This window comes from Muntiacus reevesi, chromosome 12, assembly GCF_963930625.1.
Source record: "Muntiacus reevesi chromosome 12, mMunRee1.1, whole genome shotgun sequence".
Taxonomy (NCBI): domain Eukaryota; kingdom Metazoa; phylum Chordata; class Mammalia; order Artiodactyla; family Cervidae; genus Muntiacus; species Muntiacus reevesi.
In genome coordinates, this window is record NC_089260.1 from 79,375,623 (window position 1) to 79,389,687 (window position 14,065).

Here is a 14,065-nt window from a genome sequence, read left to right on the forward strand (position 1 = left end):
ACTTTCTTAACCTCTCTGGTCACTCAGAATAAATTCTGCTGTTCATCCTCTGGATTGTATTGCACACTGTTCTTTTGTGACTCTTGTCCTGCTACAGTTAGAATAATTATTTGACCTTGGACATGTTTTTCATACTGTATTCTTAGCTCATGCTGGACCTACAGTAAATTCTCAATAATTATCTGTCAAATGAATGAAAGAAGATGGTAAGTGACTTGGAATATGTCTTGAAAATCACTTCATGACTTTGAATTGTAAAGAACATCAGTTAAATTAGATTGAACTATACAAAATTGCCAATATTAGGCAACTTTTGGCTTCCCAGGTGGTCCTAGAGGTGAAGTACCTGCCTGCCAGTGCAGGAGACATGAATGATGGGGGTTCCATCCCTGGGTTGGTAAGATCCCCTGGAGGAGGGCATGGCTACCCACTCCAGGATTCTTGCCGTGGACAGAGGAGCCTGGTGGGCTACATACAGTCCATGGGGTCGCCTAGAGTCAGACACAACTGAAGTGACTTAGCATGCATGCATGCACAGGCTACTTTTGACTCCTGAAAATGTCATTTCTATGGTAAAAGTTAATAATTGTGCTTGTGTGAGGAAAGACTAGTTATTCTGTGTATACTATGTTAAATTTAAGCTTCATGTTAAAGTCACGCATATTATAACCAGTTTGAACAGGTAAATTTTCTTTTAGTGCATTTTCAGGTCATCAGAGAGTAAGTACCATGTGAGAGTTTATTGTTCACTGTGTAGTACTGAATAGTACCCAGACTTGTATATGACAAAAGCAGGACTTGACTTATTGGATTTTATTTAAACTTTTAATATAATTTTTTTTAAATCTTTTCCTTTCAGCATTTACCTCTTTGATATTTGGCAGTTGTAGGTGATATGCAAAACAGCTAATGATTTTTAGTAGCTTTCATTGTAAAAATTATAGTTTATTTGGCTGATTATACATTTTATATGCAACATTGTTTTAAGATTTTATGACTTTAATTTGCAGAAAGAGAACTTACTGTGGAAATTGAGAGGATGAGACTAGAACATGGAATAAAATGACGAGACAAGTCACCTTCTCGTTTAGATACGTTTCTGAAAGGTATAGAAGATGAATGAGATTTTTATAAGAAAGAACTAAAAAAACTCCAACATATAATACAGCGAAGATCTTGCTCTAGAAGTCATTCTACATGTGAAAAAATTCCAGTATTTAAAACACTAGAAAAGGTAATATCTCTTTGTGAGAGTGTTTGATAAGGCAAAAAAGAGCTTTATGAGCAAACTTTTGGTTTATTATTGTAATAATGTAATGTTATTCATACTTATTTTTAGGAAGTTTTTCTTAATTTTCATTTTTGTAGTCTTCGGTGACCATTTTGTAGTCTGTGACTTTAGGAACACTGCATTAATTAGGAAAACTACTTAAGAACAAAGTGTAAGGTACTGATTCCTGGAAATTAAGGGAGATTGAATAGCTCATTATATATCTGGGAAGAGTGCAGGGGCATCTGAGCTTCCAGAAACTGGATCCAGGAACTCATGCTGCTGGACACTTCCTCTCTTTCTAATCTTTACTTTTGGTATCATCTGCATTTTCTCTCTTTAAGTAGAATGGCTTTGTCTCCATGGCAGGCTCCGTGGCTTCAGGCCATTCCCATTCTTGGACCAGTCAGAAAGGCAGGCCACATTATACAGACCAGACATCTTCTATGATAACTGTGCAAAAGGAAGGGGTAAAAAATGGCAGTGAGCACTGGACAGATCATCCCCTTTGTCCACTACAATCATGTTTGCAACTTGATGGTCTGAAGATGTATAAGGTTAACGATGATGAATAAAAACATGAGAATAAAAACATGTCCTCATTTTAGGTCTTAATTATTTTCAAAATTTTATGACTATCATTTGGGTTCTTTAGATTTTTCTTTCTTTCTTTTTTCATTTATTTTTATTAGTTGGAGGCTAATTACTTTACAATATTGTAGTGGTTTTTGCCATACATTGACATGAATCAGCCATGGATTTACATGTGTTCCCCATCCTGATCCCACCTCCCACCTCCCTCCCCATCCCATCCCTCTGGGTCATCCCAGTATACCAGCCCTGAGCACTTGTCTCATGCATCCAACCTGGACTGCTGATCTGTTTCACACTTGATAATATACATGTTTCAATGCTATTCTCTCAGATCATCCTACCCTCGCCTTCTCCTACAGAGTCCAAAAGTCTGTTCTGTACATCTGTCTCTCTCTCTCTGTTTTGCATATAGGGTTATCATTACCATCTTTCTAAATTCCATATATATGTGTTAGTATACTGTAATGGTCTTTATCTTTCTGGCTTGCTTCACTCTGTATAACGGGCTCCAGTTTCATCCATCTCATTAGAACTGATTCAGATGAATTCTTTTTAACGGCTGGGTAATATTCCATGGTGTATATGTACCACAACTCCCTTATCCATTCGTCTGCTGATGGGCATCTAGGTTGCTTCCATGTCCTGGCTATTATAAACAGTGCTGTGATGAACATTGGGGTGCACGTGTCTCTTTCAGATCTGGTTTCCTCAGTGTGTATGCCCATAAGTGGGATTGCTGGGTCATATGGCAGTTCTATTTCCAGTTTTTTAAGAAATCTCCACACTGTTCTCCATAGTGGCTGTACTAGTTTGCATTCCCACCAACAGTGTAAGAGGGTTCCCTTTTCTCCACACCCTCTCCAGCATTTATTGCTTGTAGACTTTTGGATAGCAGCCATTCTGACTGGCGTGTACCCCTTTTGGATAGCAGCCATTCTGACTGGCGTGTACCTCATTGTGGTTTTGATTTGCATTTCTCTGATGATGAGTGATGTTGAGCCTCTTTTCATATGTTTGTTAGCCATCTGTATGTCTTCTTTGGAGAAATGTCTGTTTAGATCTTTGGCCCATTTTTTGATTGGGTCATTTATTTTTCTGGAATTGAGTTGCAGGAGTTGCTTGTATATTTTTGAGATTAATCCTTTGTCTGTTTCTTCATTTGCTGTTATTTTCTCCCATTCTGAAGTGTGTCTTTTCACTTTGCTTATAGTTTCCTTTGTTGTGCAAAAGCTTTTAAGTTTCATTAGGTCCCATTTGTTTATTTTTGCTTTTATTTCCAATATTCTGGGAGGTGGGTCATAGAGGATCTTGCTGTGATTTGTATCAGAGAGTGTTTTGCCTATGTTCTCCTCTAGGAGTTTTATAGTTTCTGGTCTTACATTTAGATCTTTAATCCATTTTCAGTTTATTTTTGTGTATGGTGTTAGAAAGTGTTCTAGTTTTATTCTTTTACAGGTGGTTGACCAGTTTTCCCAGCACCACTTGTTAAAGAGGTTGTCTTTTTTTCCATTGTATACCCTTACCTCCTTTGTCGAAGATAAGGTGTCCATAGGTACGTGGATTTATCTCTGGGCTTTCTATTCTGTTCCATTGATCTGTATTTCTGTCTTTGTGCCAGTACCATACTGTCTTGATGACTGTGGCTTTGTAGTAGAGCCTGAAGTCAGGCAGATTGATTCCTCCAGTTCCATTCTTCTTTCTCAAGATTGCTTTGGCTATTCGAGGTTTCTTGAATTTCCATACAAATTGTGAAATTATTTGTTCTAGTTCTGTGAAAAATACCATTGGTAGCTTGATAGGGATTGCATTGAATCTATAGATTGCTTTGGGTAGTATACTCATTTTCACAATACTGATTCTTCCAATTTATGAACATGGTCTATTTCTCCATCTGTTTGTGTCCTCTTTGATTTCTTTCATCAGTGTTTTATAGTTTTCTATATATAGGTCTTTTGTTTCTTTAGGCAGATATACTCCTATGTATTTAATTCCTTTTGTTGCAATGGTGAGTGGTATTGTTTTCTTAATTTCTCTTTCTCTTTTCTCATTGGTAGTGTATAGAAATGCAAGGCATTTCTTTGTGTTAATTTTATATCCTGCTACATTACTGTATTTATTGATTAGCTCTAATAATTTTCTGGTAAAATCTTTAGGGTTTTCTATGTAGAAGATCATGTCATCTGCAAACAGTGAGAGTTTTACCTCTTCTTTTCCTATCTGGATTGCTTTTATTTCTTTTTCTGCTCTGATTGCTGTGGCCAACACTTCCAAAACTATGTTGAATAGTAATGGTGAGAGTGGGCACCCTTGACTTGTTCCTGACTTTAAGGGAAATGCTTTCAATTTTCACCATTGAGGACAATGTTTGCTGTGGGTTTGTCATATATAGCTTGTGTTATTATGTTGAGGTATGTTCCTTCTATTCCTGCTTTTTGGAGAATTTTTATCATAAATGGATGTTGAATTTTGTCAAAGGCTTTCTCTGCATCTATTGAGATAATCATGTGGTTTTTATCTTTCAATTTGTTAATGTGGTGTATTACATTGATTGATTTGCAGATATTAAAGAATCCTTGCATTCCTGGGATAAAGCCCACTTGGTCATGATGTATGATCTTTTTAATATGCTGTTGGATTCTGTTTGCTAGAATTTTGTTAAGGATTTTTGCATCTATGTTCATCAGTGATATTGGCCTGTAGTTTTCTTTTTTTGTGGCATCTTTGTCTGGTTTTGGAATTAGGGTGATGGTGGCCTCATAGAATGAGTTTGGAAGTTTGCCTTCTTCTGCAATTTTCTGGAAGAGTTTGAGTAAGATAGGTGTTAGCTCTTCTCTAAATTTTTGGTAGAATTCAGCTGTGAAGCCATCTGGTCCTGGGCTTTTGTTTGCTGGAAGATTTCTGATTACAGTTTCGATTTCCGTGCTTGTGATGGGTCTGTTAAGACTTTCTATTTCTTCCTGGTTCAATTTTGGAAAGTTATACTTCTCTAAGAATTTGTCCATTTCTTCCAAGTTGTCCATTTTATTGGCATAGAGCTGGTGGTAGTAGTCTCTTATGATCCTTCATATTTCAGTGTTGTCTGTTGTGATCTCTCCATTTTCATTTCTAATTTTGTTGATTTGGTTCTCCCTTTGTTTCTTGATGAGTCTGGCTAACGGTTTGTCAGTTTTGTTTACCTTTTCAAAAAACCAGCTTTTAGCTTTGTTGATTTTTTCTATGGTCTCTTTTGTTTCTTTTGCATTTATTTCTGCCCTAATTTTTAAGATTTCTTTCCTTCTGCTAACCCTGGGGTTCATTTCTTCCTTCTCTAGTTGCTTTATGTGTAGAGTTGGGTTGTTTATTTGACTTGTTTCTTGAGGTAAGCCTGTAATGCTATGAACCTTCCCCTTAGCACTGCTTTTACAGTGTCCAGATTCTTCTTTCTTTTAAACGTTGGAGTTAGAGGATTCCTGGAGGCTTCTATGACCCTCACATTATCTACATACTGGATAAAATTAGAGAAGTTGGAAGTACAGTCATTAAAACTCAGGACATTTGATTTTAGACTTGGCTGCATTTACCAACTCTGTCATCTTTTTCTTGAAGATCTGCCTACTGCCAAATGGTTTTGAGACATTTTCTGATTAGACTGTTTTGTAACTTCATTGGCTCCTGACTGAATTTGATTTGGAGTGTTAGTTTAAACACTGTGCTTTGTTATCTGTTAAGAGCACAATGAATGGGTGGGGACATACAGTTAAGTTAATTTATGTGTGCTGAGTTGTTTTTTAAGCTCCAAATATACTTAGGAATCAAGAAAAAGAAATCACTGAATTGATCACCTTCATTGTGTGGGACAGTCTTCTTCAAAAATGTTGATTAGTTTAATCAACTTATTAAGTAGAACTGAGTGGGTAAGTGTCTCAGTACTTTTAAATGTTGGATTTGTTTGCTTGGTGTGAATTCATGGTTGAAAGGCAAGTTGAGATATGGGTAAGTTACTGGTAAAATTAGGAGGGGCCTTCCCCCCTTCATCTTATTTAGTTTCTTGAAATGTTCTAATGACACCTGACATGATTCATTTTGTAAAGTTTAGAAAGTTGGGACCTTGGTAGCATTTTAGAGTCCAGTAGTAAATTTCAGGCGTGGTAGGGAATAATGGGTGATGTACGTGAGTGAAATGGGTGGAGTGTAAGACAGTTGTGAGTGCTGTGAACTAAGGAGTAAATTCTAGTCTAAAACTGGGTGTTTTAAGCTTGTTTAGAAACAGTTGTTGGCAGACAGCATAGACCTGTCTCAAGCTCGATTTGGTACAGGCTGTGTTTTCAACCCCTGCTTTTTATAGCAAATTGTTGGGCAGAGTTTCCTGGGATTGCTGCAACTCAGAAAATATATTGACATTTTTTTGTATCGGTAATTTTTTTTTTCATTTATTTTTATTAGTTGGAGACTAATTACTTTACATTATTGTAGTGGTTTTTGCCATACATTGACGTGAATCAGCCATGAATTTACATGTGTTTCCCATCCCAATCCCCCCTCCCGCCTCCCTCTCCACCCCATCTCTCTGGGTCTTCCCAGTGCACCAGCCCTGAGCACTTGTCCCATGCATCCAACCTTGGCTGGTGATCTGTTTCACCCTTGATAGTATACTTGTTTCAATGCTCTTCTCTCAGGACATCCCACCCTCGCCTTCTCCCACAGAGTCTAAAAGTCTGTTCTGTACATCTGTGTCTCTTTTTCTGTTTTGCATATAGGGTTTTCGTTCTCTGTTGTCTATGTAGGGACAGCGCTGGTCTCTTTGACCTTGTACTCACCAGATTTCCAAATGTGAGTTTTGGGTATAGTGTAATGGGAAATGCTTTGGAGTTGGAAACCTTATTAGAAGCTTCAACTCCAGACACTGGCTTTATGACCTTAGACAAGTTACCTAACTCATGGCTTCCTGATTTGCAAAGTGAGGAATGTATCTACAACCTCTTATGAAGATTACATGACATAATTGTATAAGGGTCTAACATAACATCTAATTCGTAGTAAATGTTTTATTTCTTTATTATTTGCTGGTTTAAAGCACATCTGCTACTGCTGCTAAGTTGCTTCAGTCATGTCCAACTCTGTGCGACCCCATAGACAGCAGCCCACCAGGCTTCTCCGTCCCTGGGATTCTCCAGGCAGGAATACTGGAGTGGGTTGCCGTTTCCTTCTCCCAAGCACATCAGGTGTAGATAGAAAGTTAGGTTTAATTCAGTAGATGTGTACTGAGAGCATACTATGAATGTGGCATGCAGGATACAAGATAAAGAAGACCTGTTTCCTATCCTCAGTCTAGCATTGTGGGTATGTGTACATGAGTTTGTGTATGTGTGCATGTGTGTTTAGGAAAAATGGAGTGATAAAAGGGAATTATTAGCACTCATACATACATACAAGACACATTTAGCGAAGTGGGGAATTCATTCATTTTAGAATTACATGCTAAGTACTGAAGGTGTGGTGGGAAGGACCTCCTGTGTCTCTGAGGGCACTTGCGTTTTAGTGTTGGTGGTGGTTCAGTCTGTAAGTCACGTCTGACTCTCTGCAACCCCATGGACTGCAGCACACCAGGCTTCCCTGTCCTTCACCATCTTCTTGAGCTTTCTCAAACTCATGTCTGTTGAGTCAGTGATGCCATCCAGCCATCTCATCTTCTGTCATCCCCTTCTCCTCCTGCCTCCTGTCTTTCCCGGCATCAGGGTCTTTTCCAATGAGTTTGCTTTTCACACCAGGTGGCCAAAGTATTGGAGCTTCAGCTTCAGTATCAGTCCTTCCAGTGATTATTCAGGGTTGATTTCCTTTAGAATTGAGTGGTTGGATCTCCTTGCTGTCCAGGGGATTCTCAAGAGTCTTCTCCAGCATCACAGTCTGAAAGCATCGATTCCTGGGCTCTCAGCCCTCTTTTTGGTCCAACTCTCACATCTGTAAATGACTACTGGAAAACTGTAGCTTTGACTATACAGACCTTTGTCAGAGAAGTAATATCTCTCTTTGTAGTACTCTGTCTAGGTCTGTCATAGCTTTTCTTCCAAGGAGCAAACATCTTTTAATTTCATGGCTGCAGTCACCATCCACAGTGATTTTGGAGCCCAAGAAAATAAAATCTGTCACTCTTTCCACTTTCTCTGCATCTATTTGCTATAAAGTGATGGGACCAGATGCCATGATCTTAGTTTATTGAATGTTGAGTTTTAAGCCAGCTTTTTCACTTTCCTCTTTCACCATCATAAAGAGGCTCTTTAGTTCCTCTTCACTTTCTGCCATTAGGATGGTAACATCTGCATATCTGAGGTTGTTGATATTTCTCCTGGCAGTCTTGATTCCAGCTTGTGAGTCACCTATCCAGGTATTTTGCATGATGTACTCTGCATATAAGTTAAATAAGCAGGGTGACAATATACAAAACTTGATGTACTCCTTTCCCAATTTTGAACCAATCCGTTGTTCCATGTCCAGTTCTAACTATTGCTTCCTGACCTGCATACAGGTTTCTCAGTAGACAGGTAAGGTGTCTGGTACTCCTATCTCTTTAAGAATTTTCCACAGTTTGTTGTGATCCATATGATCCATACAGTCAAAGGCTTTAGCACAGTCAGTGAAGCAGATTCTTTTTTTTTTTTTTTTATTTCTCTTGCTCTTCCTATGACCCAGTGGATGTTGGCAATTTGATCTCTGATTTTAGTGATAAAGACACACTAAACACCCAGTTGTGTAAATAACTTTATAATCTCATTTATAGTAAGTATTAATGAGGAAAGAATACAGGAAATTTTCAGAATGCTATGAGAGTATATAGAGGGAGATCTAAATTAGATTGGAGAATCTGGAAGGACTCCTTACAGAGAGTGGCGTTTAAGCTGAGACCTAGATAATAATGAAAAACAGACTGTCAAATCCTTATTCGTTGAGCTCTCCTTTTCTAAAATCTAGGCATACCACCTCCTTTCTGTAAAAATATTTTTATTTAAATATGGTTACGTCATAGGTTCTCTTTTATCGTTATTTAAATGTTAATTAAGTCCTCACCCTAATTGCTTTTATCCTGTAATACAGATGCATTTTGTCCTTCAAGGTGTCCAGATAGCTAATCTCATTCATTTTCCCTTGACTTTTCTTGCTTAACCAAGAGGATAACTTATTTCCAAGTGGCAGGTGAAGGATACTTCATGGATATTTACCATTTACCAAGTGTACTTTGGACATGGTATGTACATAGTAGATATTGAATACCATAGATCAGAATGCTTTCCAATGTAGCAAAATACCAGATTGTCACTATCTCTGGAGCTTCTGCATATAGTACTTGAACATTAATATGCCATAGACCCCAAGTGTACATTTGCCATATTTATTTTCTACAATAACTATGAAGTTAATGGGTTTTTTTTTAAGTTGTACTGAAGTAATAGGTATAATTTTGTTTTAGGAATGTTGGAAGTACTTGCTTATTCAGTGAATATCCTAATGTGCACCGTCTGGTAGAAATATTTATATTTATCTGATTGCAGAAAAAATAGAGCTCACATAGGTTTGGTGCTGGGACAGTTGGGGGCTGGTATGCCTGGGAAATTGATCTTGGATTTAGTCTCAGGAAACACTGAGGAATGTGCTAGGCTGTTAAGTTACTTGTGCTGGGTGAGCAGGTGAGCAGGTATTCACATACCCGCTTGATTCCTCCCATGGAGAGGGCTATGAACTAGTGATTCCCAGCTCCAAATGAATCAGAATCACTTGGAGGGCTTGATAAACCAGTTACTGGGCCCTGCCCCCATAGTTTCTGATTGAGTAGGTCTGGGATATACCTCAAAATTTGCATGCCTTGCATGTTCGCACATACTGTATGCTTCCAGTCTGGGGATTATACTTTAGTTACAACAGCAGTATACACAACTGGGGTAGAGTGACACTTGAAGCATCTGATGGGGTCTCATCAAGTAGGATCAGTGGCAGCTGGGTCTCTTGCTGGGAACTCGAAGGTCTGGAAATTTGCCCCAGTATTGCCAGCATTCTCTCTCCTGCTCTCCTTATAGATTAATAATTGTGTTCCTTAATTACATTAAAGGAAGTTGTGTTCTTTTTGTCTGTTAGCATCTTTCAGTCAGTCTCATCTTCAGCATCCTTGTGCCAACCATGTGGTGATAATTCTGTCTTGAATTATCTTGAAACAATATTGTCTTGAAATGATAACTGCTGTCTTGAATTATGTTTCAGGGTGATTGCGACTCAGATATCCATCTCGTCACAAGAGAAAGAGACGAACTTCAGCGTATGCTAGAAAGATTTGAAAAGCACATGGTGGATATACAGTCCAATGTTAAATTATTGACAGCAGAAAGAGATAAACCAAGTATCTTATATAAGATATTGATTATGTAACACCAGTTAACTATAATGGAACCAGTATATATCCTTTATATTACTGTAGTATATGGATTTTAGGGATATCCCTTCATAGTTAGTAGTTTCTACTATCATCCTGTGCCCAAAGCAGAATTTTCTATTGTTTTTTCATATTTATTTTTCCTCTTTTCTAGCCTATCTATGGGTCAGGTCAGTTTGGGATAATTCCCTATTTCTCAAACTACTGAATGGGTCTTAGCCTGACTCTGAGTCAAGTGTTTGCTTGGGATTCAATCACGTTGGGTTATGTGTATCTTCCAGTGGGTAGCACTAACTAATGCTTGGATGTTAGTTGAATGTTAAGGACTTAGCTTTGAGGGATAGGGAGGGGAGATTCACTAGGTTGGACCAGTTACAAGCCTCAGTTGTCAGAAGGCAAAGTGAGTCTGAGCAAAGCATCATGTTTATCACCACAATTTGTTCTCATACCAATCTCCCATGAAATCCTATTGCTGTTTTGAAAGGAAGAGAAAGATATAGAGTTAAAAGGCCAAGTTGAAGGAGCTTTTCTTTCTTTTGAAGTTTTTTTGGGATTCTGCAGTACATATTGATCTACTTTCTGGGTTTTTCCTGCAGGTGGCTTAGATTTCAGCTTTCTTGGGTCTGCTTACTTAATTAGTAGTTGTCCATCTGCTATTTGGCTTTCAAAATTTTGTGGTTGGCACTTCTCTCCATCTTCTTGTCTTTTTGTTTTAATTATTACTATTATTGCTTGAATCCTCTTACTCTCAGTCTTTAGTATGTCATTTTATTTATAAGTTAGAATTTTTTTTATATTTCCTTAATTTTTTTCCCCATTTATTTTTATTAGATGGAGGCTAATTACTTTACAGTATTGTAGTGGGTTTGGTCATACATTGACATAAATCAGCCATGGATTTACATGTGTTCCCCATCCTGATCCCCCCTCCCGCCTCCCTCTCCACCCCATCCCTCTGGGTCTTCCCAGTGCACCAGCCCTGAGCACTTGTCTCCTGCATCCAGCCTGGGCTGGTGATCTGTTTCACCCTTGATAGTATACTTGTTTCAAAGTTATTCTCTCAGAACATCCCACCCTCGCCTTCTCCCACAGAGTCTAAAAGTCTGTTCTGTACATCTGTGTGTCTTTTTCTGTTTTGCATATAGGGTTATCGTTACCATCTTTCAAAATTCCATATATATGCGTTAGTATACTGTATTGGTCTTTATCTTTCTGGCTTACTTCACTCTGTATAATGGGCTCCAGTTTCATCCATCTCATTAGAACTGATTCAAATGAATTCTTTTTAACGGCTGAGTAATATTCCATGGTGTTATGTACCACAGCTTTCTTATCCATTCGTCTGCTGATGGGCATCTAGGTTGCTTCCATGTCCTGGCTATTATAAGCAGTGCTGCAATGAACATTGGGGTGCACGTGTCTCTTTCAGATCTGGTTTCCTCAGTGTGTATGCCCAGGAGTGGGATTGCTGGGTCATATGGCAGTTCTATTTCCAGTTTTTTAAGAAATCTCCACACTGTTCTCCATAGTGGCTGTACTAGTTTGCATTCCCACCAACAGTGTAAGAGGGTTCCCTTTTCTCCACACCCTCTCCAGCATTTATTGCTTGTAGACTTTTGGATAGCAGCCATTCTGACTGGCATGTAATGGGACCTCATTGAGATTTTGATTTGCATTTCTCTGATGATGAGTGATGTTGAGCATCATGTAATGGGACCTCACTGAGGTTTTGATTTGCATTTCTCTGATGATGAGTGATGTTGAGCATCTTTTCATGTGTTTGTTAGCCATCTGTATGTCTTCTTTGGAGAAATGTCTATTTAGATCTTTGGCCCACTTTTTGATTGGGTCATTTATTTTTCTGGAATTGAGCTGCAGGAGTTGCTTGTATATTTTTGAGATTAATCCTTTGTCTGTTTCTTCATTTGCTATTATTTTCTCCCATTCTGAAGGCTGTCTTTTCACCTTGCTTATAGTTTCCTTTGTTGTGCAAAAGCTTTTAAGTTTCATTAGGTCCCATTTGTTTCTTTTTGCTTTTATTTCCAATGTTCTGGGAGGTGGGTCATAGAGGATCTTGCTGTGATTTATGTCGAGAGTGTCTTGCCTATGTTCTCCTCTAGGAGTTTTATAGTTTCTGGTCTTACATTTAGATCTTTAATCCATTTTCAGTTTATTTTTGTGTGTGGTGTTAGAAAGTGTTCTAGTTTCATTCTTTTACAAGTGGTTGACCAGTTTTCCCAGCACCACTTGTTAAAGAGGCTGTCTTTTTTCCATTGTATATTCTTGCCTCCTTTGTTGAAGATAAGGTGTCCATAGGTATGTGGATTTATCTCTGGGCTTTCTATTCTGTTCCATTGATCTATATTTCTGTCTTTTAGAATTTTTTAAAAATTAATTTATTTTTAAAGGTTACACCCCATTTATTGTTATTATAAAATATTGGTTATTTTCTCTCTGCTGTACAATATATCCCTGTAGCTTATTTTCTACATGACAGTTTGTACCTCTTACTCTCCTACCCCTATATTGTCCCTCCCCCTTCCTTCTCCTCACTGGTAACCACTAGTTTATTCTCTATATTTATTTCTGCTTTCTTTTTGTTGTATTCACAAGTTTGTTGTATTTTTAGATTTCACACAAAAATGCAGTATCATACAGTATTTGTCTTACCCTTTTGAAGTATCTCACTTAGCATAATACCCTCCAAATCCATCCATATTACTACAAATGACAAAATTTCATTCTTTTTAATGGCCGAGGATTATTCCTGTGTGTGTGTGTGTGTGTGTGTGTGTGTGTGTATGTATCACATCTTCTTTATCCATTCACCTGTTGGTAGACACTTATGTTGCTTCCATATCTTGACAATTGTAAATAATTTTGGTATAAACATTGGGGTGTGTTATCCTTTCAAACTGGTGTTTTTGTCTTTTTCAGATATATACGCAGGAGTATAATTGCTGGTTCTATTTTTAATTTTTTTTAAAACTTCCATTCTGTTTCCCCAGTGGTTGCATCAATTACATTCCCACAAACAATGTACAAAATTCCCTTTTCTACACATCCTTGCCAATAATTTATTATCTGTGTTCATTTTATGATAGCCATTCTGACTGGTGTGAGGTGATATCTCACTGTAGTTTCGATTTGCATTTCCTTAACATTTAGTGATGTTGAGCATCTTTTCATGTGCCTGTTGTCTACTATCTTCATGTCCCTTTGGAAAAATGTATATTCATATTTTCTGCTCACTTTTTAATTGTTTTTTTTATGTTGAGTTGTATTAATATGAGCTTTTTAATGTATGTTGGATATTAACTCCTTGTCAGTGATATCATTTGTAAATATTTTCTTCCATTGAGTAGGTTTTTTTTTTAGTCAATGGTTTCCTTTACTGTGCAAAATATTTTGGGTTTAATTAGGTCGCTTTTTATTTTTGCTTTTATTTACTTTGCTTTAGAAGACAGATCCAAAAAATATTGCTACAATTTATGTCAGAGTGTTCTGCCTACGTTTTCCTCTAGGAGTTTTATGGTTTTTGGTCTTAAATTTAGGTCTTTAATAAGCTGTTGTTGTTGTTTTTACTGAAGTCTTTAATTCATTTTGAGTTTATTGTGATATATGGTGTTAGAGAATGTTCTGATTTCATTCTCTTATGTGTAGCTGTCCAGTTTTACCAGCACCATTTATTGAGAAGACTGTCTTTTCTCCGTTATATACCCTTGCCTCCTTTGCTATAGATTAATAGACCATAAGGGCATGGGTTTATTTCTGGGCTCTCTAATCTGTTCATTGATCCGTGTGTC

At 37.6% G+C, this 14,065-nt stretch overlaps 1 pseudogene; it reads left to right on the top strand.

Annotated features, from left to right (window-relative positions):
- The window catches only part of LOC136144773 (centrosomal protein of 135 kDa-like), a 37,033-nt pseudogene extending 26,769 nt beyond the window's left edge, over positions 1-10,264 (top strand).
- The last annotated feature ends 3,801 nt before the right edge of the window (positions 10,265-14,065 follow it).